Source organism: Fukomys damarensis, unplaced genomic scaffold, assembly GCF_012274545.1.
Source record: "Fukomys damarensis isolate Sample0158 unplaced genomic scaffold, DMR_v1.0_HiC HiC_scaffold_18, whole genome shotgun sequence".
Classification (NCBI taxonomy): Eukaryota; Metazoa; Chordata; class Mammalia; order Rodentia; family Bathyergidae; genus Fukomys; species Fukomys damarensis.
Window position 1 is genome coordinate 2,209,893 of NW_022900930.1, and position 27,046 is coordinate 2,236,938.

At 38.1% G+C, this 27,046-nt stretch overlaps 1 protein-coding gene and 1 pseudogene across 3 annotated transcripts in view; both read left to right on the forward strand.

The window, feature by feature from the left end:
- Zmat4 (zinc finger matrin-type 4) overlaps positions 1-27,046 on the forward strand; it is a 437,748-nt gene that overhangs the window by 247,838 nt on the left and 162,864 nt on the right. The window lies entirely within an intron of this gene.
- LOC117286785 lies at positions 22,004-26,272 on the forward strand (annotated as a pseudogene).

The following is a 27,046-nucleotide window of genomic DNA, read 5'->3' on the forward strand; positions in this document are numbered from 1 at the left end:
TAATGATTTCCATAGTGGTTGTACTAGTTTATAAACTCACCAACAATGCATTACTTTAAAATAATTTCTTTTAAAAGAATGGGCATAGTCACCTCCTAGTTTTCCAGAAATGGATTAGTTGCACAGTGTATAAGAGGAACCTTTGTAGAGTCTCCCTCACATTTCTAATCTATGTGAGCCCAGGATACAGTCATGCACTGTAGTCGTACTGGTTTTCCACAGGGCTTAGGAGACAAATTTCTGGGAAGAGTCACATTCTCCTGGAGAAGCCACTAGGTTTTGTAGCCTCCTTGGTAACGTAGCTGCTGCCTGTGCCAGCAGGAATGGGTGTCAGTTTCCAGAGGATACCAGCAACTTACCTAGGTCTTCAGATCATGAAAGTAGTTGGTGAGTCAGCAGAAGATGCTTTACTTCAAAATCATCAGAACAAGGAAGTGAGAGATGTTTCCTTTGAATTATTTCTGCTGTGAGCTTTCAAGAAAGATACCGAGTTGCAGCCTGCTGTTTGTTCCTTCAGCGTGGCCTTTGCTCACATCTCAGTCAGCGACACCTTAGTGGTGCAAATATAGTGGCTCCCCTCTGCCTCAGTCACCGAGTTACCTGTGCACTAGCACTGGAGCTGTGGACCTGCTCCCGGACCCTCGGAGGAGGGGCACTCTAGGTAGAAGTGAACTCAGTGGTTTAAAACAGCAGAAGAGAGACCGTGGGATTTGGAAGGGCCTTGGCCAGGTGACCATAGCGTGAAGTTCCTTGGAATGTTGCAGTAGAGTGTCACTGTCAGGGCCGCAGGGTCAGGGCTGCAGCAGCCGGCTCCTTCCCTCTGAGAGCTCCTTAGTGGTTGTGAGGCACAGGGGCCGGGGGAGAGGGCCCGACTACAGTACAGCAGCAAGAAGAACGGGAGTGAGGGAAATTGTACCCCCTTCACGGTGGTGGCTAATTAGCCGAATACCTTTGTCAAAAGTTGTGCACCTAAGCACCGAGGACACACTGGCATACAAATGTGCACAACTGAATAAATGAAGAAGGAAAAAATGGCTTCCTCATGCGACTGGCTTGTGGGTGGGAGGCTTTCCTGCTTTTCCTTGGGGCCTCTCCTAGGGCTGGAAAAGTGCTCGCTATGGTAATGGTTTCCCACAGAGCATCCAGGCCAGCTGTGCCTTTCTGCTGCTTGAAGGTCAAGCAGTGTCCCTTCAGTGCTCTCTTAGAACTTCGTTGCTGTGATCAGCACAATTCAAAAGGCAGGAGTAAGGAAATGGGCTTCACCTTTTCAAAGAGAAGACTATCGGGGAACAGAGCATCATTCTTTAGACCAGCATAGTCAGAGAGCAGGTGGTCAGCTGACCTGTGTGGGGCTGTTCTCTATGCTCTTCTGGACTGCACTTTAAAAACACTCTCACCCATAAGTCTGCAGATTTAGCTCAGTGGCATGGTGCCTGCTTTGCAAGCAAAAGGTCCTGAGTTCGATCCCCCCACTTTCCAAAAACAAAACAAAACAAAAAAACCCCACCCACAGGTGGGATGCAATAAACACATGGAGTCTAGAGTTTCATTAAAAAAAAAAAAGACTAAACTAAAAACTAACATTTTTCTGTCTATTTTCCTGAGAACAAACCAACATACTCAATTTCTCTGAGTTTCTCTGCTCGAATCTTGGGCCTGGCCTGGTGGATGTTAGGGACAGAATTGGAGGGCACAGTGTATCTTTCCCATCAGAAAGCTCCTTGAGGATCCTCTCATGCTGTTCAAACAACTCTTTCTTCCTAACAACTACGTCCTCTTTTACCTGGCCGTGCTGATGTGCTCAAAGGATTCCTAAAGTTTGGAAGAGCAGATTAACTGGAGTTAGCAGCATGGTGGGAGCAGAAATTCCAGTCAGGGAAATTGAGGGTCAAGGTTATGTGTTATTTTGTTTCACAGCTGACACATTCATTCAGTCGCCCATTTTTCCACTCTTTCTACTCACATTTCCTGAACTCTTACCACGTGCCAGGCACAAAGTGCTAAATGCACTGCATGATCCAGAGGAGAAGGTTCCTATTTTGAGAAAATGGCAGGAAACAAACATTTTAAGCCTGTGATATGTGCTGAAGTGAAAGAAATAAGCTAAACAATGAGCTGAAAGGTAGGTTTGTTTGAAGAGGATGATTAGTGATGCCTTTCAGAGACGTTGACAGTTGGAGCTGGGACCTGCAGGGCTGGAAGGACCCAGACACGAAGCATTGCTCCCCCAGCCCCGTGTGGGGAGAGGCCTTGGTACATTTGAGGACAGACACTGGAGTGGCTCCAGTGAATAAGAAGGGTGAAGTGACGAGGGGGAAACGTGTCACATTCTGCAGGCCCTTAAAGATCCTGATGAGAACTCTGGATTTTCTTTGAGGAGTGCACATACGCTTGCCTGTCCTCTTACTCGTTGATCTAAATGCTCCATGTATTTTCTGTGTGTCGGGGAAAGGTTCACTTCTCATGTAGGTGTCTTAGTTACTTTTCTTGTTCCTAAAAATATACCTGACGCCCGAAGTTAAAGGAGGAAAGGTTTATTTAGCTCACAGTTTGTAGAGATTTCCGTTCATAATTGGCTGGCTCCAAGGTAGGGTGGCATGGCAGAGGAGAAACAGTTCATGGTGAGCAGAAAGTAGCAAAGCAACAAGCAAGGGACCGTTGTAGCTTTCTCCAGCCCTTATATCTAGGCTACTCAGGGCAGGTAGCACTCACACCCTTAATTCTAGTGCCCTTGATCCTAGCATCGCTTTACACCATGAGTTGATAGCAACATCACACAGTCTAGATCCAGCCACCCCTGAAAAAGCTACACCTATGACCGCATGAGGCTTTTGGGAGGACATCTAGACACGAGCCCTAACAGTAGTCCTCCTGCTCTTTCTTCTGTCCGAGAGTGGGTTCTGCTGCTGTTGTTCCTGTGACTGCAATTTCTACCTGCTTCCTTTGTTCGGAGTAAATCAGGAACAGGTTTGTAGGGAGAAGACATTTCTGATAAAAGGTCCAGCATTGGTTGGGTTAACGCAAAGATCTAGGCTTTTTTGGTAATGGAGGATGAAAGCAACAGATGTAGGTTTCTTTAATGGTGTTGGCAGTGGGCATGTGAGAGGAGAATGGGAATTCCTTGACAAACATCGAGGTAAGGAGGAAAACAAGTTCAGAGATAGCATGCGGGCTCTTGCAGAACAGCAGTGGTGTTAAAAGGGGGTGCGTTTGGTACATTCAGGGGCAGTTTATTCATAGAAAAGACGGGACCTGAGAAGGATCTAAATGAAGTCTTCATTTCAAAATGGGGGATTCTGGTCATTGATTAAGAAGCCATGTTTAATTGGGTGAGAAAAGATCCTGACTGCTGAAAAGTGGAAATCTGAAGGTGACAGTGGACCTGGAGAAATGAAAGTTCTAGGTTTAGAGGTTCGGAGGCATCAGTGAAGCTTCGAAGGACAGGTGGAATGTGTTCCAGTCGGGCAGTGTCTGAGCTTGGGGCTGGGGGCTTCGGACAGTGGAAAGCAACTGTGCAAAGGCACTGAGGCAGCGGGAAGCATTGCCCTGGGGACGTGGCACCTATGCTGTGACTGGAGATCGCCGCTGCATTTGGGAATAATAGGAGAGGAGATTGGAGAAATAAGGGTTTGATTATGGTTGGCACCGAAGGTCTCTCCTCTCACCTGAAGGCAATGAGCGATCTAAGGGTTTTCAGTAGGAAAACTTCATGTTGATAATTGTATTTTCAAAACAGTTCTCTACAGATAGCTGTTTGGAGTCCTAGTTAGAGGGAAGAGAGAGAGGAGGCAGAGAGATTTGTTGGAAGGGCATTAAAATTTCCAGTGAGAAGTTGTATCAACCTGAGCTAAATGAAGGAATAGCAGTGGGGATAGCAATAAAGAAAACAAAATGAGAAGACATTCAAATATTTCTATAGTTTGGATCTTGAATAGCCCCAAAGGCCCATGTTTCAGAGGCTCTGTCCCTAGGGCGACACAGTGCGGAACAGGTAGAATCTTTGGAGGTGGTGGAGGTGGGCCTGGGGAGATCATTGGACATGAGAGCTTTGTGGGACCAGGTCTTGTCCTTTCTCTTTTGCTTCCGGCCGTGGGTAAAATGGTTCTGCTCCGCCGTGTTGCCTGCAGTGATCCTCCTCCCACATGTCATGGGGCCCCTTGGTCATGGTCTGCGACTTCCCAGCTATCCAACACTTTCCCCTTACAGCTTGATCATCTCTGATATTTGCCACAGTGATGAAAGCTGACTGACACCAGTGTAATTTCAGTAGGATTTGGTGGAGAAGTGACTCTGTGATTTTCTCTCACCAACATCCGTAGATGCCTTCAGAGGCTTCTTTTGAAAAATTAATAATGCTGGAATTTGGTACCATTAGCACTATTCCATTTAACCTAGTCTTGGCTTTTTCTAATGTTTCCTGAGAGTAGGGCCTGTATCACAGTCTTCTTTGTTCACTCACAGTATCCAAAACCGTAGATTGTCCATAGAAGTCCTGTTTAGTTTGTGTCCCTGCCTGCCGACTGACTGGAGAGGCACAGCCAACACTCTCCCATTTCTATGATGCAGGCAGAATTTTGGATCTCAAATGATTAAACATTTCTCAGTGCTGAATACTTGACAGGAATTTATTGTGTCAACAAAGATGTACTTTGATTACCTTTAATCAAAAACAACAAAGGTATTAGTTTCTTCTTTATACTCTTATTTTCAGTATCTGAAAGCTGTATGTGTTTTATCCATTTAGGAATCAACAGAAGATGGGACCTTGAAACAGATACGATAATTATAGAACACAATTCTAAATTGAACGGTAGGGGAAGAGGCGCCAGAAGAAAATTCTCAGCATAGATTACACCTGGTTATTTTTGCATTATTATTTTCAGTGTGTTTTGACACCTCAGCTGTTGCGTGTAGTCTCAGTCTGAACTTCAGAACCCACATTTTGGGTTACATAATTAAACTGCTTAAATGGCTCATGTTTCTGTCATACTCTTGGAGTGGGAATGAGGTAGGGAAACAGCGTTACACAAATAAATCTTTCTTTCATTTTCTTTCTCCTTTCCCTCCCCTTTCTTTCTTCCCTTCCCCTTCCCTCCCTTGTGTTCCCTTCCAAACACACCGTCTCTGTTACATGAAAGGCCCTGTACTGACAGTTATAAGGTGGTACCTCGGTTCACAAACTTAATTCTTTCCATGATTCTGGTCACAAGCTGAACTGGACAGAACTGAATCAAATTTCCCCATAAAGTCAACATTAAACCCAACCACTGAATTTGATTCAGTTCAGTTTGCAACCAGAATTGTAGAATTAAGGTTTTGAACCTAGGTACTTCCTAGTACCTAGGAACCTAGGTACTGAATTGTCTGTGACTCACTGTCTAATGTAAAATGATTTAAAGTCTGGGTGGGGGAGGAGAAGATTTCATACATTTATTGAAATAAACCTATTGCAAAATATGGCAAAAAAGGAACTTAAGAGCCTTCCAACGACAATGCTTTCAGAATGGGGAGAATAGAGAAAGAATGATTTCTAGTACTTCTGGAAGGTTGGGAGAAGATGCTGGAATCATGGCAAGGTGGATAGAGCATAATTAGCGATCACGGCAGGTGGGAGCCTGGTGTAGATGTCAGTGAGGTAAGGTTGGAAATACAGATTAGAGCCACAGGACGTCTGCCCTTTCATGTCGGGCAAGCTGAACTTTATCTCATGGCCACTGGCATTTCTTTGAGTAGGGAAATGGCCAGTCTCATCTGTTCTGTAGGAGGACAGCTTGGCAGAGCAGCCCGTGATGAACTGGAGCGGGGAGGTTCTGAAAGCCGAGAAAGCAGATGAATCGATGCATAAAGCTGAGAGCCTGGAGGGGACCACAGTAGAGAAGGGAAGGGCAGAAGATGTACTGCTGTGTGCACAGTTCAGCGTCGTCTCCCCCTCAGGCGAACAAAAGTGAGCCAGGACATTCGAGTTCTCACAGACATCTCGGCAAGGCCTTGGGAAAACTAATAGGAAAAATATAGATTTAATGAGTAATACGAGTGCTAGCTTAGATTTCTGTTCAGTCTCAAATCCTACAAGAAGTCTAACTGATGAACATTCACAGGAATCTATTTACATCCTACAGGGCAGTTCTTTCTTCAGCGGGGACAGGTTTTTGCCTATTATTGTTATTAATGATGCTAATAAATGGAATGCTGCCTAACAAAGGTTGGTTAGCTCTTCATCATCACTGACTAGGGTCCTACGGAGATGAGCTTGGCTGGTAAGATGGAATCATCTTTGCACACTCTCTCCATGGACACCAGCACACGTGCACACCTTAAATGGGGCATTGGACACCTGCTTACATTTTTATTTTCAATGGTGGCTACTGCGCTGGAAGCAGCCACAAATCTGACCTGGGAGGCCACTGTCCTTTGTTGTGAGACATCAACCAAAGAAAGGACAAAAGCAACTACAAAATACATTTGCTCCTACCCAAATAACTGCACTGCTCTTAGCTGCCAATTGTGGCTGCACTGAGGAAACAATAACTATCATGTGAAGCTGCTAATATCATGTGAAGCTGCTAAGGAACTCATTTTTCATCCTTGGTGCTCTTAGGCCTTCCTTGGTGTTGAATGAAGATCTCTGTTGTTTGCTTTAAGCTCAAGAACTAGGGCAGTATTTTGCAGGAGCTCAGCACAGTGTTTTTATAAGGTTTAGAAAGATGGATCCATTCTGCGAGGTCATAAGTCTCTGTGAGCTTTGTTAGTGACATTGTACATTCATTGGATCAAATAAGGGATGTGTGTGAGAAGATGCAAAATTAGAGAAACCTCTCCTTTAATAACTGGGAAACTATTTTGTTTCTGAACTTATAACCCTTACTCCATGCCATAAAAGGAACTTTAAGCTTATGTTAAAGCTGCCACAAACGGGTCTAATTTTTTTTGGTCAATAGGATTCTATAATATCAGTTATGAACTGAGATTTAAGATGTAAAACACAAAGGTCAGATTTACTAAAAGGAGACTGCACCAATTAACATAGTTGTTTACTATGTTATGTTGCCTGATATGTGATGAACATCCATCATGTAATATAAAGATGAAATATAAAGATGACCTTGTCCTGGTCTATAAAGAAGACATTCTCTGTTCTTTTCATGGAATTGTGGTTTGTGCAGTAAGTGAACAATTGTGAAATGTTTCTTACCTGAAGATCTCTGGTAAGTTTTGTGTATGCAAAATTTAAACATATTGAAGAAAAGTGAATATAAGTGCATCCTATTTTACTCTTTTCAATCTGTTTTTCAAAACTATAACTGCTACTAGTAACAATCACATGTGACCATTCTTCCTCCAAAATGGAGACTGTATACCTGAGTTTAAGGTAAAGGGGAAACAGCAGGCATCTTGCTCAATTTTGTCTGAAACCTTTGCATGGTTATATGCCCAGGACAAAACTATTAACAGAAAGTAGAGAATTCCAATCCTATAGGTGCTTTGTTGTACTGGAATCAGTTGAAAAGAAGATGTCTTCATATATTCATCCATTAGTTACTTAACAAATGCTAATTACAGTGATTATAAATATTGCTGTAGATTTCTGTAGTCATCATGGGGGTGTAGTAATGAATGAGGCCTAGCCCTAGTCTTTAGGAAATTTCTAAACTGTGAATGAATATGAGGATGTTAGCATTATTTAAGAGATTCTTCTAAATCCCCAAAAGGTTTATAATCTTTATTATGCAAAATAAGAAAATTTCTTCTAAGATCTTGGTAAATCCATTTTAATATAAATATAGACAGAAATACAGTGAAGGATTTCTTTATAAATCAGGAAGCTGCTGGTGGGCTGCCAATGGAAATGCTGTCTACCAAAACAGATCTTTTATTTGGAAGGTAAATATGATGCCTACATGACCTGAGTCCTTAGACTTGAATTATAAACAGGACTATGCAATAACTTGAATTTCAAGTATATTTTTATGAACTATGGCCAACAATGATAAATTTAGAGAAATAGCTAAGGGACCAGTGAAATGGTGGTTTTTCACAAATACCAGCTGGTGAATAGTTAAAAGAGTTGAAGTGTGTTACCAAGATTTACTGTTTTGTAAACATAAATAAGAGTCTTGATTTATCTTGCAGTTATATATGAAAGAACAGCATATATTTCTCAGTATAATCTCTTCACGCGGGTGCTATGGTTTCCCAAAGACTCAGTGAATCAGTAAGGTTCCATGTAGTAGAATCATAAACCCTAGGTTTGAATTCTACCTCTACCACTAAGTAGCTGTGAAATTTCTATGTATGCCTACCTACCTGGGCCTCAGTGTTCTTATACAGAATAAAGCTGTGGGACTAGATGACCCACAAAAGCCTTTGTGGGTTGTTATTGTCTAGTTTCTATTGAGGTATGTGTGGATCACAGAAATATTTTATTGTGAAGTCATGTGTTTGAGATGTGGATAGCTATTCTCACAGAATATAATTTTCATTGTCCAAGCCTTAGGTTTAATCAACTGACTCTATCCTGAGCCCATTAGAAAGGATTTTATTTGTTCTCTTTCTGTTGTCTGTACTATAATCTGGGGGCAATTGCAAAGACTCAAGACAGGTTATTTAATCACAATATATTGCTATTTGGCTTGGGTCTCGATAAACAGTATCTCAACTTGCAATGCAAATAAAACCAATACACAAGGAACTCTGGATGCATCTCACCTTACTTCCCTCATACCTGAGATTTGCCCTTCCTTCCCAAGGGTCAAGTCACACTTACTCCTTTATTCCTGCCTTCAATTGCTTCTGTTCCATATTCCTTCCTTAGTTGTACAAACATATCTATTTTCCCAGTTTCAGCCAATGAGTTCACCAGTGGGTTCAGAAGTCATTGGCTTGTGCAGCACACATGCACATACACAGGCATCCACATAGGATCACTGATCATATATGTTAATACTGATTATCACTTATTTTCTCCACTGTGGTTACTCTGGCAATGGAATTTACCTTTGGTGCAAGCCCAATCACAGGGATTAGTTTCTCCTACTATCCTATCAGAACAACCCTACTATTGCTAACATCTGTAACCTGGAAAAACACAAAAATCATCCACTTGTAGAAAATGAAGAACAATTAAAAAGGGACATAAACTAGAGGGACATGAACAATTGAGAGAAAGAAACATCACTGAGTTTCCAAGTTTTGATGGCTATTTTCCTCCAATAAGTACCAAGATGGCTTAAAACTGAGATAAAAATCAGGGAAATAACCATAGAAAAGAGTTCTGAGGGGCCATGGAAGAGGTAAGCAATTAATTCTAAGTCACTGTATATGCATATGAAGAAATACAGAAATGTGATCTGTACTTGAGAGGGAAAGCAATGAATGCAGATGATTCAGGCAGCTATTAATAGTGCCTAAGGATCTAAAGGAAAATATATTCATGTGATAGGAAATAGAAAACTAATCATAGGGTCTAAAGATGTAGGTCAGTAGGAGAGTGCTTGTCCAAAACATAGGTCAGTGGGAGAGTGCTTGCTCAGCATTACAAAAGAGAAAGTAAGTGAATTCAAGCACAGGAAGTAACCAGATGACAAATGAAAAACAGAAATAATTTCTCAGATAACTACAGAGATAGCACAGTGAAAGACATGATTAGAGACTCTAGAACAGAAACAGATAAAAACATAGATGAGATCAAGACCATGGTGGAAGCCACGAATGCCCAGCATGGGAAAGAAATAGAATCCATGAAACAGATTCAAACAGCTATCCAGGAAATTAAAAATTCTATTGAAAATATACACAGCAGACTGAGCCAGTTTGAAGACGGAATATCAGATGTAGAAGACAGGATGGTGGTCAGTGAACATGAAAAGAGAGATCTCTTAAAAATAGTAAGGGAGCATGATAAATCAACAGCTCCTGGATGACATGAAGAAGAATAATATAAGACTGATAGGAATCCATGAAAAAGCAGGAGAAAGTACAAATGATATTTAAAAAAACTTTACAGAATTAATGACAGAAAACTTACAAAAAGAGCAAAAGAACTTGACATACAGATAAGTGACGCATACAGAACTCCAGCTAGTTATGATCACAAAAAAATCTACACTTAGCCATATAATAACCAAGATCCTGGAAACCCAACAGAAGAACAAAATACTACAAGCAGGGAAAAGAAATAAATCACATGCAAAGGAAACCTATCAAAATCACAGCAGACATTTCAACACAAACCCCCAAGTCAAGGAGAGCCTGGAGTGAGGTATTTCAAGCCTAAAAGAAAACAACCTCCACCCTACATTATGTATCCTGCAAAAATATCTTTCAAAATTGATGGGAAAATAAGATACTTCCATGTCAAAGAACACCTGAGAAACTTCAGGAATACCAAACCAGCATTCCAAACAGTTATAAACAATGTCCTAGAAAAAGATAATGAAGATCACAATTCCATGAGGCCCAACAGAGCAAATCAATCAGGCAAGGCAAGAAATTAAAGGGAGGGGGAAAATTTAAAAGATCCAAAAACAGGACAATAACATGATAATCACGAGTCAATACATATCAGTTATAACGATCAACTTTAATTGCCTCAATTCACCAATCAAAATAGGCTGGCAGAATGGATTAAGAAGCAAAATCCAACAAGATGCTGTACACAAGAAATGCATATAGTTCAAAAAGAAGCTCAAAGACTGAAAGTAAAAGGATGAAAAATAGTTCTCCATGGAACAGGAACCCAGAAAAAACCAGGGGTAGATATCTTATTTGCAGACAAAGTAAATTTCCACCAAAACTAAAAGAGACAAAGAAGGTCACCACATCCTTATAAAGGGAACAATCCAAGAGGAAGAGATGATATCCATAAATATATATGAACAAAATACTAATGCCCCCAACTATACAAAACAAATATAAAGTAACATGAAAAAACCAAAAAAGCACTAACACAATTTTAGTGGGGGACCTCAATACCCCATTGTCACAAATAGATCATCTAGACAAAAAAATCAACAATAATATAATAGAATTGAACCCAGCTTTTGAACAAATGGACGTAATAGACATCTACAGAGTGTTCCACCCCTCAAAATTAGAGTATACATTCTTTTTGGCTTCACATGGATCATTCTCAAAAATAGAACACATACTAGCTCATAAAACATGTTTAAGTAAATGCAAAGGAATTGAAGATATCCCATGTATATTATCTGATCATAGTGCAATTAAGCTGGAGATTAATAGCATAAGAAAGTGCAAGAATTTCACAAACACATGGAAATTGAATAACACTCTCCTGAACAACAAAAGGGTCACAGAGGAAATTAAAGAAGAAATTAGACAGTTTTTATAAATAAATGATAATGCCAATACAACATAAAAAAATCTCTTGGAACCAATGAAAGCAGTTCTATGAGGGAAAATTCATAGCAGTGAATGCCCATGCTATGAAAACAGAGTGAGATAAAATAAGCAACCTAATGCTGAATCTTAAGCTTATAGAAAAAGAAGAGCAAGACAAACCCAAAACTCGTACCAGGGAGGAAATTATAAAGATCAGAGGAGAAACCAATGCAATGGAGACTAAGAGAACAATACAAAAAATTGATGAATCAAAGAATTGGGTTTTTTTAAAGAATAAATAAAATTGATAAACCCTTCGCCAACCTTATCAAAAAAAAAAAGAGGAAAGAAAAGGCTCAAATCCATGCATTTAGGAATGAAAAAGGTGAAGTCACAACACTTCCAGCAGAAATCCAGAGGATCATCAATACCTACGTCAAGAAGCTGTAGTTTAATAAAATGGAAAATACAAAATAAATGGACAGATTTCTAGATGCATATGAATTACCAAAGTCAAACAAATAAAATATAACACTAAAAAAACCCCCAATTATAATCAGAGTAATTGAAAATGTAATTTAAAATTTCTCAACAATGAAAAGCCCAGGTCCTGATGGCTTCACTACTGAATTCTACAAAACATTTAGAGAAGAACTATTGCCACTATTCTTTAAACATTTCAATGAAATTGAAAGGGAAGCAATACTTCCAAGTTCATTCCTGGTAGCAAATGTTACTTTGATTCCTAATCCAGGGAAAGACCTCACCAAAAAAGAGAACTACAGACCATTCTCCTTAATGAACATAGATGCAAAAATCCTCAATAAGATACTGGCAAACAGAATACAGAGGGTCATCAAGAAGATTATACACCCTGACCAATCAGGTTTATTCCAGGGATGGAAGGATGGTTTAGCACACATAAGTCAATAAATACACTATATTAACGGAGTCAAAGATTAAAAGCATATGATTATCTCAATTGACGCAGAAAAGCATTTGACAAAATTCAACACCCATTCATGATAAAAACTCTGAAGAAAATTGGAATAGATGGTCACTATCTCAACTTGATAGTGGCTATCTATGAAAAACCAACAGCCAACATTATACTAAGTGGTGAAAAACTGAAAACCTACATACTAAAACCAGGAACAAGACAAGGATGTCTATTCTCACCATTCTTGTTCATTAGAGTTCTAGAAACATTAGCCACAACAATTACACAAGAGAAAGAAATAAAAGGAATAAAGATAGAAAAGGAAGAGTTATACTGTCATTGTTTGCTGATGATATGATACTCTACATAGAAGACCCAAAGAACTCTGTCAATAGACTTCTAGAATTAACTGACAATTCATTACAGTAGCTGGTTACAAGGTCAACACTCAAAAATCAGTAGAACTTCTTGTACACAGATAACAAACTGAGAGAAAAATTAGGTAAACAATTCCTTTCACAATAACATCCAAAAAAATGAAATATCTAGGAAGCAATCTAACAAAGGAGACAAAAGACCTCTACACTGAAGATTATAGCACTGTGAAAAAAGAGATCAAAGAGGATATGAGAAAATGGAAAGATATTCCTTGCTCCTGGGTAGGAAGAACCAACATAGTGAAAATGGCCATATTTCCAAAACTGCTGTACTGGTTCAATGCAATCACAATTAAAATCCCAAAAGTATATTTCACAGAACTAGAGAAAACAATACAAAAATTTATTTGGAACCAGAAGAGACCTAGAATAGCAAAAGTCATTCAAGGCAACAGAGATGTTACTGGGAGTATCACAATCCCCAACTTGAAACTATACTACAAAGCTACTGTAACGAAAACAGCATGGTACTGGCAAAGAAACAGACCCAAGGATCTGTGGAATAGATTAGAAGATGCAGAAACAACTCCACATATACTCAGCTACCTCATCTTCGATAAAGATTCCATTGTCACTGGAGGAGAGAGCCTCTTTAATAAATGGTGCTGAAAAAACTGTATTTCAACCTGCCCAAGATTAAAACTAGACCCTTATCTTTCAGCATGCCCTAAACTAAAGTCAAAGTGGATTAAAGATCTAAATATTAAAACAGAAACACTAAACTTGCTGGAAGATAACTCTTGAAGACATTGGCATAGGCAAACACTTTATGAACAAATCCTCAGTAACAGAGGAACTAGCACAAAAAAAATCTACAACTGGAATATCATATTATTAAATTGCTTTTGCTCTGCAAGAGAAACCCCCAATAAATCAAAGAGACAACCTACAAAATGGGAAAAAATTACCAGCTATTCCTCATACAAATGTCTACTATATAGAATATATAAAGAACTATAAAGAATCAGATCCCCCCAAATGTAAATACCTAATTAAAAATGAGCATCTGAAATGGACAGAAATTTCTCAAACAACTAACAGCAATAAATAAACATATGAAAAAAATGTTCTGCATTACTGGTTATTCAGAGATGCAGGTGAAAACAACAGTGAGTTTCCACCACAGAAAGAATGGCTGCTATCATGAAATCAACCAGTAACAGCCAAGATCTGTTATGTAAAGGTACAAGATCACAATGGTGAATGTAACTGTACTGTATACTTAAAAAGTACCCATAAACGCAATGAAAAAGCAAAAAAAAAAAAAAATGCTGGCAGCGTTGTGGGGAGAAAGGACCACTGCTGATTTCCATTAGTTATCCTACTTTCCATTCCTAGAAGTGTAAAAGGATTCCTTTTCCCCCACAGTCTAAGCAGCATTTGTTATTCATTGACCTGTGAGGATGGCCATTCCTCCTGGGGTAAGATGGAATCTCAGAGTTATTTTACTTTCCATACAATTTTTATCAACCTAATTTCATAATTTTATTTTTAAATTTTTTCATTATGTTTATTGGTACACTTTAGGTATACAATAGTTACATTTATCATCAGGATATTGTACCTTTACATGATGTACCTTGGTTCTACACCCCTCCACGCTTTACTTTTTTTTTTTTTTTTTTTTTTTTTTGGTACCGGGGATCAAACTCGGGTCCCCGCTCTTGCAAGGCAGGCAGTGGAACCACTGAGCTAAATCCCCGGCCACACTTCACTTTTTACAAAGACTTTGTTTCTATGTTTTTATTTTTCTGATATTTTTTTCTTTTCCCTTCTTTCCCTTTCCCTACATCTCCCACTTCCCCTACTCCTTTAGACATTTTCTATTTCACAACATGTTATGCAGTTTGATCTTTATTTATACTTTTAGTTTTTCAAACCAGAGAAACTATTCAGTATTTTCACATGTGTGTCCTATTTATTTATTTCACAAGAGAGTATGGCCTCAATATGCATCCAATCAATATGCTATAAATGTGTCTAGTTTCTCATTCTTTATGGCTAAGTAGTATTCCATTTTATTTTTAAAAATCTTTATCCAGTCTTCTTTTGATGGGCAGTTGGGCTGTTTCCAAATTTTAGCTATTGAAACTGTGCCACTATAAACATGGTGTGCATATATCACTATGGTATGATTCTTTTAATTCTTTTGGAAAGATACCCATTAGAGAGATAGCTGGGTCAAATGGGACCTCTAATCCTAGTTTTTTTAGGTATCTCCATATTGATTTCCACAGTGGTTTCTCAAAAAGCTAAAAGTAGAAATTCCATTTGATACAGCCATTCCCCCTGTGTCTTCCTGAAAATGTTAAAGGTGTCATTTACAGAGATACATGCATACCCATATTTATAGCAGCACAACTTCTAATAGCTAAATCTTGGAAACAGCATACAGGTCTATCACCAGATGAATGGATAAAGAAAATATATGTACACACAATGGAGTACTGCTGTACTATAACGGAAGATAAACTCGAGTCATTTGTAGGAAAACGGACCCAAGCTGTGCCCATAATGTTAAGTAAAATAAATACAATACATAAGCTTAAATATTACATGTTTTCTCTTATATGAGAAACCCAAAAAGTAAAAAAAGGGTAAAATAAAAGGTAGATTATAGGAAGTAGGGAGATAGATCTTTCTCAAATGGGAAATGAATCAAGTGATGGAGAGAGGGAGGAAAAGAGGACAGGTATGGAATTAAAAAAGGAATTAATGTGCTGTACATGTACCAACTCCACACAATTATGTATTGCAAATATGCACTAATAAAAAAAGAAGTTGTATCATTTCCAGAAAAAATATTTAAAAATTTAAAACATAGTTGCAGATGGGGCAATATCAAAATGTCATATGTGAAAAAAATGAATTTACATATCTGAGAAGCTCATAAACTCTAAGTATGATAAATATAAAGAAACCCATACCTAAGAGTGTTGTATAATTCATAGTCAAACTGCTGAAGGTCAAGAGAGAGCAAATTTGAGAACCTGTCAGAGAAATATTACACATTACATACAAAGTAGCAATTACAGCCAATTTATCATCAAAATTAGAAAATCCAAAAGTGAGTGAAGCTCTTCCAATTATGCGGGACTGCCCACCGTTTAAAATATTCTTTATGAAAAAAGATGTAATAAAGACATTTTCAAATAAAATTTAAAGGGTTTGCTGCCAGTAGATCTATACTACAAGAAATACTAAAGGAAGTCCAGAAACACCAAATGGAAAGTCAGATCATCAAAACTGTGAACAAAATCAGATTTAGTATAGTTTGTCACCCTGATAAAGTCATGTACTGTTAACAGTTATTCCCTACCACCACCCCCCACTATGTCCCCTGGCAGCTGCTCAATTCTTATCAGATACATGATTTGCATTTTGGGTCTGTATTTTGTCTGTGTGAATTTGTCATATAAATGAAATTATACTTGTGTGCCTCGTGATTGACCTTTTTGTCTCTATTGTACCACATGCATCATTCATTTTTATTATTGAATACTCCACTGTATGGATACACTTTTTAAACTCATCGGTTTACGAGCATTTGGATTGTCACATTATAACTGCTATGAATAATACTGATTTTGAACATTGATATAAAATCTTTTGTGTGGACATGTCCTCAGTTTTCTTGGTATGTGTATACCTAGGAGTGGAATTGCTGGGTCAAATGGTAAGTCCACTGACTGGTGAAGGAATCCAGAGCTATTTTCAATGATTATGCTTTTTATGTTCCATCAACAGTCTGTGTCCCAATTTCTTACATATTCTTTCCAATACTTATTATTATCTATCATCTTCATTATAAGTATCCTGTGGTATGAAGTGGCATTTCAATATGGTTTTGATTTGCTTTTTTTCTAATGACTAATGACATTGAACATCTTTTCACATACTTATTGAACATTCATATATCTTCTTGGAGATGTACTTAATTCACACCTTTTGCCTAGTTTAAAACTAGTTTATATATCTTTTTTATCATTGGGTTATAAGAGTTTTTCATGTAGTCTGAATGCTAGACTCAAATTTTTAATTGTTTCTATCCTTTGAAATACGAAGATTTTAAGTTTTTATAAAGTTCTTATTTATGTGTTTTATTTGTTGTTTGTATTTTTGGTATCATATCTAGGGAAACATTGCCTAATCTAATTATCATAAGATTGGCACCAAAATTTTTTTCTAAGAGTTTTACAGTTTTATCTCTTACAGTTAGGTACAAAATGTGATCTGTCTTAAATTAAGCTTTGTATATGATTTGAAAGAGAAGTCCAATTTTCTTGGGCTGCTTGGTGAAAATCAACTTACCATAAATATGCCATTTTATTTTTAAGGTTCAAATTCCATTTCATCGATCTGTTTGTCTTTATGCCAGTACCACACTGTCTTGGTTACTTCAGCATTTTATAAAGTTCTGAAATCAGCAAGAGTCATTTCTTCATCTTTGTTCTACTTTCTCAAGACCACTTTGGCAATTCTGAATCCCTTCTATTTCCTCTTAAAATAGAAATGGAAGAAGTGATGCACTGCAGTATCAGTTGTCAGTTTCTTCAAAAGAGGTAATTAGGATCTGATTTGGATTATGTTAAATCTGTAGATCAATTTTGGGTTTCTGTCTTACTATCAAGTTTTCTAATTTTTAAATACTTTCATTTTTACATAAACATTTTCTTTAATTTTTTTCAATAATATTTTGTGGTTTAGTGTATAAGTCATATTTACTTTGTTCAGCCTATTCCTAAGGTGTTATTTTTTGATACAATTTCAAGTGGAATTTTTTCTTAATTTTGTCTTTAGATGTTTTACTGTGAATATGTAGAAATATAAACAGTTTTAACAAGAATATATTGAAAACTTACAGAACTCATTTCTTAGCTGTTAGAGTTCATGTGTATAGATATATGTGTGTGTGTTTATGAATGTTTGTGTGTTCCTTAAGATTGTCTATCAAGTAATCATAGTATCTGCAAATAGAGAATTTTATCAACACATATACTTTTTATTCAATATTCTTTCCCAAGACCTAGGCCAGAACCTTCAGAATAGTGTTGAATAGAAATATCAAGGGTAGATATACTTGTTTTTTTCTTGATATAAGAAGAAACCTCTTAATTGTACACCATTAAGTATGATGTTCGCTGTGAGTTTTTCAGAAGTGTTCACTATCAAGTTGAAGAATTTATATTTCTAATTTGTAAAATGATTTTAGCATGGAAACTCTGAGGGTTTTTCAAATTTCTTTTCTTTATTCACTGAAATGTCACTTTTGCCATTTATTTTAATTATACAGTGAATTTCATTCATGGGATTTTTACACATTGAACCAGCCTTGCATTCCTGGTACCACTTCTAACTTGTACCACCTCTAACTGGTGTAATCCTTTTTCTCTTTCTGGTTTTAGTTTGCTAGTGTTTTACTAAGAATTCATATGTTTATATTTCAACAATATTGATCCTTAGTTTTCCTTTTTATGGGATGACTTTGTGTTGTTTCGGTCTGAGGGTAACACAGGTCTGTGGTGACTGTCAGAAATTTCAAGGCTGACTAAGGAAAAAGATATGACCACAGGTGGCACACATCTTTGTTCAGGCAGTGTTTTGATAGGATTGTGTGCAAGGTGAAGTCTTTCACAGTGTGAGAGAGTGCAGAGAGTGAAGTGTGTAGAGCACTCTTCAAAAGAGGTGGAGGTCATGGGAACTCCTGAGGAAAAGAGAGACCAGTAAGGGGCTTGGATTCACTGATAACCTCACTCAGTAGAATGGCAAGAGGCTCTGGCCAAGGAGCTCTGGTGGCAGCAGTGATTTGGGTTTTACTTATCAAATGAATTTATTTTTATCTGTGGCTAGCAGGTGTTGGAGGCAGTTTTGTAAGGTATTCAAAACAAGTTCTACCTGGCAGAAATTTGTGTGCTTGGGCTCTACTTAAACCAAGTAGAAATGTAAAAGCCTGAGTTTGTTTCAAACAGTAAGCTTTGAACTAACACATCTAATTCTGTTATGAAGAAGGAAACAGCCTACAGCCAACATAGAGATTATGTTTGATTCATTTATGTAACCTGACCTTACAGAGCATGCTGGGAAGTGTCCTTTTCCCTTCTGTTTTTAGGAAGGGCTTGTGAAGGATTACTCCTAATTCTTAGACTATCTTAGAAATCACCCATGAAATAACCCATCTGTTCTTGGACATTTCTTTTAGTGGAACTTTAAAAGAGTTACTAATTCAAGTGTCTTCACTTGTTATAAGTTTATTCATATATTTTATTTTAAAAATTGCTTTTGGTAATGTTATTTCTTTCCATTAATTTACCTATTCAACTAAGTTATCTGGCTTATTGGAAATTGTTCGCAGTATTCACTTATTATTCCTTCTATTTGATAGGTCATTAGTGTGATGCCTTCTCTTTCATTCCTGATTTTAGTGATTTCTACGTTACCTTTTATTTTTTTTATCAATTTAGCTAAAAGTTTATGAATTTTGTTGTTTCGCCTTATTGTCTTTCTGTCCTCTGTCTCACTTAAGTCCATTGAAATGTGTTTTCTTTCCTTTCTTCTGCTTTCTTTCGGTTTGTTTGAAAGAGTGGTTACTGATTTGAAATTATATTTTTTCTTGTTTCTGTTCATAGTTTTAAATTTTTCTTTGAATCTGTTTTTGCCACACCCCTCGGTACATTGTGTTTTCATTTTCATTCATCTCAATGGATTTTCTATTGCACTTTTATTTCTTATTTGGCTCATTGGTTGTTTTTGGGTGTGAGATTTAGTTGGATATGATAATGTATACCTTTAATTCAAGGTAGGGAAGCTGAGGATCACAAGTTCAAGGCCAGTCAGGGCAAATTGGTGAGGCCCTGTTTCAAAATAAAATTTTTAAAAAGTCGGAGTGTAATTCAGTGTGGAGCCTTAGCATGCACGCTTCAAGGCCTTGAATTCAATCCATAGTACTGCAAACAAAAACTAAACAAAACGTGTGTGAATATGTGATTTCATTTCTATATAATTGTGAAATGTTCAAATTTCTTTGTTATTGATTTCTAATTTTTATTCCTTTATGGCTAGAGAATTCCGTGATTTTCATCTTTTTCAACTTACTGGGATATGTTTTGTTGACAAATAGATGATCTGTCCTGGAAAACATTCTATATGTACTTGAGAAAAATGTATATTCTTGCTGAATAAAGCATTCTGCATGTCTCTTGGATCAGCTTGCTTTATGCTGTTCAGATCTTTGATTTCTTTATGATCATTTTTGTAGTTTTCCTATCCTTAGTGGCAGTGGGATATCAAAGTATGTAACTATCAGGGCTGGATTGTCTGTTTCTCTCTGGAATTATTTGGTTTGTTTCCTGCACTTTTGGTGTCCTGGTGGTAGGTGCATCTGTGTGTCTAAAGGTTACAGTTTAGTGATGGGTTGACCATGTTGTCATTGCATAACGTCCTTCTTTGCCTCTAGTTGAATCAAATAAAATTGACAACTATAAAAATATATGAAGCAAATATTTCTTATTTTGAGTTGTTTAATATCAATTATAATATCAAGCCTGCAATCAGGTATAGATAAAATTAAAGAAATAATATAAAAATGAGAATATAATAGTCTTGCACTTTATGTAAAGTGATGTAATATTCAAAGTAGAATAAAAGTTAAAATATGTGAAACAATCCTTAGAAAAACCACTAAGAAAATACACGGAGGTACTTAACAAGATAATAGAGAAATAAAAATGATATTCTATGAAAATTCAGTTAGATGAAAATGATATTAAATAAGGAATTGAAGGAAAAAAACAGGTGAGATGAACAGAAAACACTAGTTGAAATGGACGACCTAACTGTAAATATCTTAGTGGTACTATAATTAAAAAATGGTTTAAACACTTCATGTAAAAGGCAGAAGTTTTCAGAATGAGTGAAACTCTGGGTGTAGCTGAAATTAAAGGACACACACCCTGGTTTACACTGACGATCGCTCTGCGTATTCTGGTGAAGAAGGAGGTGCCGAGCTGCTGAGATGTGAATAACTCATCTCAAGGAAACAATTCATACTGAAGTCAGTTGTGCTGTTTCTGGATACATTGTATATGCACATTACTTTATATGTGACACTTTATGGATGGTGACTTTAGGACACACATAGGTCATTTGATTACAGTGCATTTTTGTGTCACCCAAAAGTTTCCCCATCACCTATGGTTGCCAGACTGAATCTCAAGCCAGTGTTGGAAATCTTCCTGGTGACTGGAGACATGCCAGCCGAATGTCATGTGGGCATTTTCTCAAGGGTCTGTCTCCTAACCTACACCGTGCTCCAGTTATTAAGTCCCCAAATAGCAGTGTGGCTGGACACGAAGTTTCCCTGGAATTGGTTCTTTCCTGTCCACTTGCACACATTTGTCCAAATGAAAGCCCCTCCTCAGCTGGCATAATTTCCCGGTGTGTTCCGTTTCACTCTGCTTTCTTTGTGACCCATTAGACAAAACTTCCTGAAGCCCCGTGTTCCTTATGTCGTGGCTTCTTTAGTCCTCCAGTCCTTTCCTCAAACCCTGTGTAATTGCTAAGCAGTTTTTTTTTTCTTATCGCAGAAACTCATGGCTTTACTTTTACCCAAATTTACTTCCTCATTTCTAATTTAGAATATTTTTTAAATTTATAGAAAAAAATGTTAGCTTCTCTTATTATTAATATTGACATTATTACTATCAGTAGCGTTACTAACCGAAGTCCGCATTTTATTCAGCTCTTCATAGTTTTCTGAAATGTGGAATCTGACTCCTCTTGGCCATGACAGTTTCATAGACTTGCCTTGTTTCGGATCATCTCAATGGTTTCGATCACACTGCTCAGATATTTTGGCGTATACCCCTCAGTTGGGATTTGTCTGGTGTCTTGCTCCTGATTAGACTGGGAATACGGTATTTTTTTTTTTATCGCAGAAACTCATGGCTTTACTTTTACCCAAATTTACTTCCTCATTTCTAATTTAGAATATTTTTTAAATTTATAGAAAAAAATGTTAGCTTCTCTTATTATTAATATTGACATTATTACTATCAGTAGCGTTACTAACCGAAGTCCGCATTTTATTCAGCTCTTCATAGTTTTCTGAAATGTGGAATCTGACTCCTCTTGGCCATGACAGTTTCATAGACTTGCCTTGTTTCGGATCATCTCAATGGTTTCGATCACACTGCTCAGATATTTTGGCGTATACCCCTCAGTTGGGATTTGTCTGGTGTCTTGCTCCTGATTAGACTGGGAATACGGTTTTTAGAGAAGAACCACAGAAATGAAGTGCTTTTTCATCCTGTTGTATCATGTGTACATAGAGCTGACAGGCCCTGTCACTGTTATTATCGTCTTTGAAGACCTCGGCCCCCAGCGCTCTTCTGGAGAAAGTTACTGCACGCTGCCCACATTCAAGGACTGGGTAATTATTTTCCGTTTTCTCGTTGAGGGTGGGTGTCATGTTTTTTGGAATTCTTCTGCGTAGGAGATTTTCCTATTCTCTGTGTGTCCAGTCATTTAGCTGCAGTAGTAAGGTCTCAGATATATTTACTTTATGCTTTAATTCTGTTCTATTTATTTTGTTGCTCTGGTCGTTTGCCGTTTTGCTGTGGGGAACGCTCTTACTTGCCTTTTCTGTTCCTCTCTGTCTGCCATTACTGTGGGGGCGTGGGGTGGGATGTGAGTAAGGGCTTGTTTTGCTTTGTTTTTATGCTTCCTGACACAGCAATGCGCTCAGTGCTCACGTTGTGAATTTCCTGCCTCAGGCCCCGAATCAGCTACTCCTGGAAGGAATCTCTGGCCCCCACAGCTGTTTTTGGATTATGGTATTAGAAACCAATGTCTGGGCAGCAGTTTTTTGCTTACACTGAATGATTTTCCCCCTTTAATTCCACTTAGTCAAATTCTTTCCCTTCAAGGCTTTTTGTTTTTCTTTTTTTTTTTCAATTCAATCTATACCTTTAAACTCATCATTTCTCTACTGTAAGGGTCTCCTAAATGATCTCTCTCTTTAATCTAATTCCCACTTGGCCACTGAAAGATTTTTATAAAATACAAATCTCTTTATTTCACTACCCTGGTTAAAAAACCTTCATAAGTTCAGGATTGCCCTCAGGAGAAAGTTTAAACTTAATATTGTTGGAAAGATTTCGGAGGTCTGGTTCCTACTTTTCTTTCCACGTTCACCTCTAAGTGCTCTCAGACTGGGTTCATGCTCAAGCCTTCGGAAACAATTTTAGCTCTTAGCTGTTTGCATCGTTCTCTTCCTGCAGTGCTGTGCTTATTCTTCCCTGCTTTGCCAGCATGTGCACACACATGTATGTATGCACACGCAACAGACAGAACTCTTCTCAACTTTAGCTCTTACGTGAGCATCTCTTTGGAAACTCTCCAGGCTGCTTCCTAGCGGGGCTCCCTTCCTTGTCTCCCACTGGGTCTTAGTGCTTTGCTTCCTGTTGCAGTGCTCATCACAGTGGAGGACCGACCCCTTTCCCCATGTCTCTTCCCACTGAACTGGGAACTCTGTGATGGCAGTGACTGGTCCAGCTGTTTCGTTACTGTACTCCTGATAGCATGGTGTCCGGCACTTGATGTGCTCTTATTTGTTTATTTAGTGAGTCAGTAAGTGACATGTTGGGTATTCCCTGACGTCTGGTCCCAGGATACAGTACCACTGACATTTCCAAAGGATTATGGTTGGCTAAATGTTAATATAGTAACACTTTTAGGCAGTGTCATCCTCAGTCTGTAAGACCTTTCCTCCATGTTACAAATATAAACAGTTCTAATGTAAACCATCTATATGATTGGGGGGGGGTACCAGGGATCAAACTCAGGTCCTTGCGCTTTCGAGGCAGGCAGCAAAACTGCTTAGCTAAATCCCCAGCCCCATCTATATGATTTATAGTGAGTCAGAATAATGGATTGGTCTCTATATTTTTCCCCCAAAATGAAACCAGAAAGCAGAGTTCAGCCTCTGGACTGCTTGGGATCATTCTAACCTAGCATGCAGGCATGTGCTTCGGTTAGTGCCAGTGTGGAGCGATGGGCAGGATTCTCGTGCTGCCATGAAACTCACACCTAAATCTTGTTCTCAGCATAGAGCGTGGCCTCAAAGGCATTTCATAATTTTTCAACAGCTTTGTTCCTCTACCTTGATAATTACACGCTCAGATTCTAACACAGAAGAGGTCAACAGGCTCTGACATTGCTCACCGATACCTGTTTGACTTACAGAAATTGTTAGTGTCTCTTACGTTGTTCCCTCAGGAAGCTAGACAGTCATTTCTCTTTCCTGAAATACGGCTTGTATGTGAGGTTTCCAGAGCTGCTAGAATGGAAACGGCCTCTCCACCTTCTGAACATGCGCACTTCAATCCTCCTTGTTTAAAGCGGATAGCACAGTATAGACTTTCCCTCCAAACCTTGCGTCTTAGCTCAAATCTTCCTCAGATGGAGAAATGGACCAAATATTAGTAGCCTCTTCCAGCAGATAGATTTCTGCCACAACTGTGCCAGAGTTTTCTTGTGAAGAAAGAATATACTTGTTATGAGATTTGGAAAGAAATTCCTTTACTAAATAGAGTTAACTGAATTATTTCTCTTAAAAGGATGCCTAGCTGAGTGAAAATATCGGGATTCTGGATACAGTCTTTTCCACCCCTCCACCCCCAATCCATGGGTCCTGCATATGTTCCAAGATCTGCGGTGTATACACAAAGCCACTGCTGGTACCAAATCCTTTATACATTGTATATTTCCTATATATATCACATATATGTAGTGCTTTTCCACACTAACTAAGCGTTTATCATGTACTGTGGCTGTCACTTTGTAGTTTGAAGTGAAACAGCAAAATAAGCACCAAATTTCTATTTCCTTCATCATAATTTCATTGATAGAAGATAATTCTTACTGTAAAGCTTAGCAAATTCAGCATACGAGTTTTTCTTTCCTTATTAAGTCACACACTTTCACCTTTTTGGTCAAAGGAATCATTTGCCACATCTCTGGCATATCTAAATCACCAGCCTTACTTTTGGGCCATTATGAAGTTAAATAAGGATTATTAGAGCACAAGAGCTATGATTCCACACCTGATGATATGATGACCGAGAGGGTTACTGAAGTGACTAAGGGATGGTAGCATATACAGAATGGATACACTGGACAAGGGAAGGATGCATGTTCCAAAGGAAGGATAGGAGATTATAGCATACAACTCAGAAGGGAAAGCAACTTATAACTTTGGGATTATTTGTTTCTGTAACTTTCCATTTTATATTTCCAGACTGGCTGTGCTCTGGTAGATTGAGGCCTCTGGTTCTTTTTGGCACACACATATTTTGCTTCGTCCTTCTGAGCCTCTGCCAGGTGCAGGGGAAGTCATGGTCCTCCAGGAACATGAAAATTAATGCTGAAAATAAGGCCAAGGTGAGCATAGCAGGTGCAAAACACATGTGGATACACTGCTGAAGCCTCCCAACTTGGACAGCTCTTATGGTTGATAACAGTCAACAGCTGCAGGCTAACATGTCTCTGAAAAAAGGAACAAAACTAGGCTTCTGAAAAAAATTACTGCTAAAAGACTACCAAAACACCTCGAAAAGGTGTGTGCATATGTGCCTGAGGCAGAGATAGCTACAATCCAAGCCTGCTGAAAAAAAGAAAAGTTTTGCCTGGCCAATTTTGTTTGATAGTCCCTCTCCAAGCCTCTGCAGAAGAAAGTTTCCATCCAGCTTTCTCTGATCTAGTTCTTGCAGACAGTGCTGTGGATATAAAATATGGAGCAGACCCAAACCTTTGTAGTGAATAGGTAGGAGATATCTATGCTTCTCTGAAGCAAATTGAAGGAGACTTATCAGTCATACCAAAATACCTGCCAGGAGCACAGAATCTTAATTATCTGGCTGGTATGAAATTCAGTCTGCAACAAGATACAATGTACATGATAATTTCTGTTCTTGATTGGTTCATGCAAAATACGTATGTGCCCAAGAAGATGCTACAGCTGGTTGGTATCTTTGCTATGTTAGAAGCATTTCTTCTATGGGAGAAATTACCTCCCAGAAATCAGTAACTTTTTTATTTTTACAAACAACACTTTTATACTAAGTATCAAATCCGATGATGGAAATGATTTGAAGAGTTTTTAGCTCACAAAATAGCTGTATTTTCCTTATAGAGCATCTAAAATTGGGGAGGTTGATTTTGAGCAACATAATTTGGCTATTATAACTATGTTGGACTGGGATATAGTGTAGTGCACTTTCCTCCTTAGATTGTGGCACCGGCTTTTTGCCTAGCACTGGATTTCTTGATAATGGTGAATAGAAACCAGCACTATAGCGTTACCTATCCTACACTGAATAAACCCTTCTTCCTATTCTGCAGCACCTGGCTAAGCATATAGTTGTGATGAATCTGGCTTCCAAAGCACATGGCTGTCAGAAACAAGTGCACCACGTCCACGAATGCTAAGATCAGCTTTCCAGCACTGCTGTGTTTTGCACTATTTCCAGATATAGTTTGGGCAGTGACAGCAGTGTAGCTTTGGAACTTGTCTTGGACTTCTATATCTGCAAATAAAGTTGGCGTCATATGCCACCTATATATTTACTTATTTTTAATAACAGTAGTGTGTTCTTTTACTTTTCAAAGCTTAGCTCATTTGAACATAGTTATTTGTTATTGCAGGGTAACCTAAAAGTTGTCCTAATAGGATAGTGTGGGATAGAGAGAAAAGCTGCTTTTAGTTTGGCAGGAGTACCAGCCAATGTATATAACTTTTGTCTGTTATTTATTTATGCTATTTATATACTCGGTTCTTGTTAAATGTACATGACTTTTAGTTTATTAACATGAGTTACTGCAGTGGTGAAGTTATCTAAATAATGCTTACATAGGACAAATTGCATGTAAACTAAGCCTCCTGGACAGTCTTCTTCCTAGTTCTGTTTTAGAAGAAAGTTCACCAAACCATCAAGTCTTCCTATGACTAAAAAAAAGAATAACAGAAACTTTGTATCCTTTGGCTAAGGAGGCCTATACTATTGTATAGTGTATTACTTACACTTAATAGTGCTGTATTTTGTGCTTTAACATTTTCTAAGAACATAAGTCTTATGTTAGCGTTTCTTATCACAATCAAAATAATGCTACTAAAAAAAGGATAGGGGAGACTTCTAGAGATGACAGATTAGTTTATGGCAGTGATGGCAAACCTTTTAGAGCTTTCAATGATATAAATATCCTGCTATGGCATGGGTACCATAGGTTCACCCCACTGGCTTATGCAAAAATTGACATGATACTTTTATAAGTA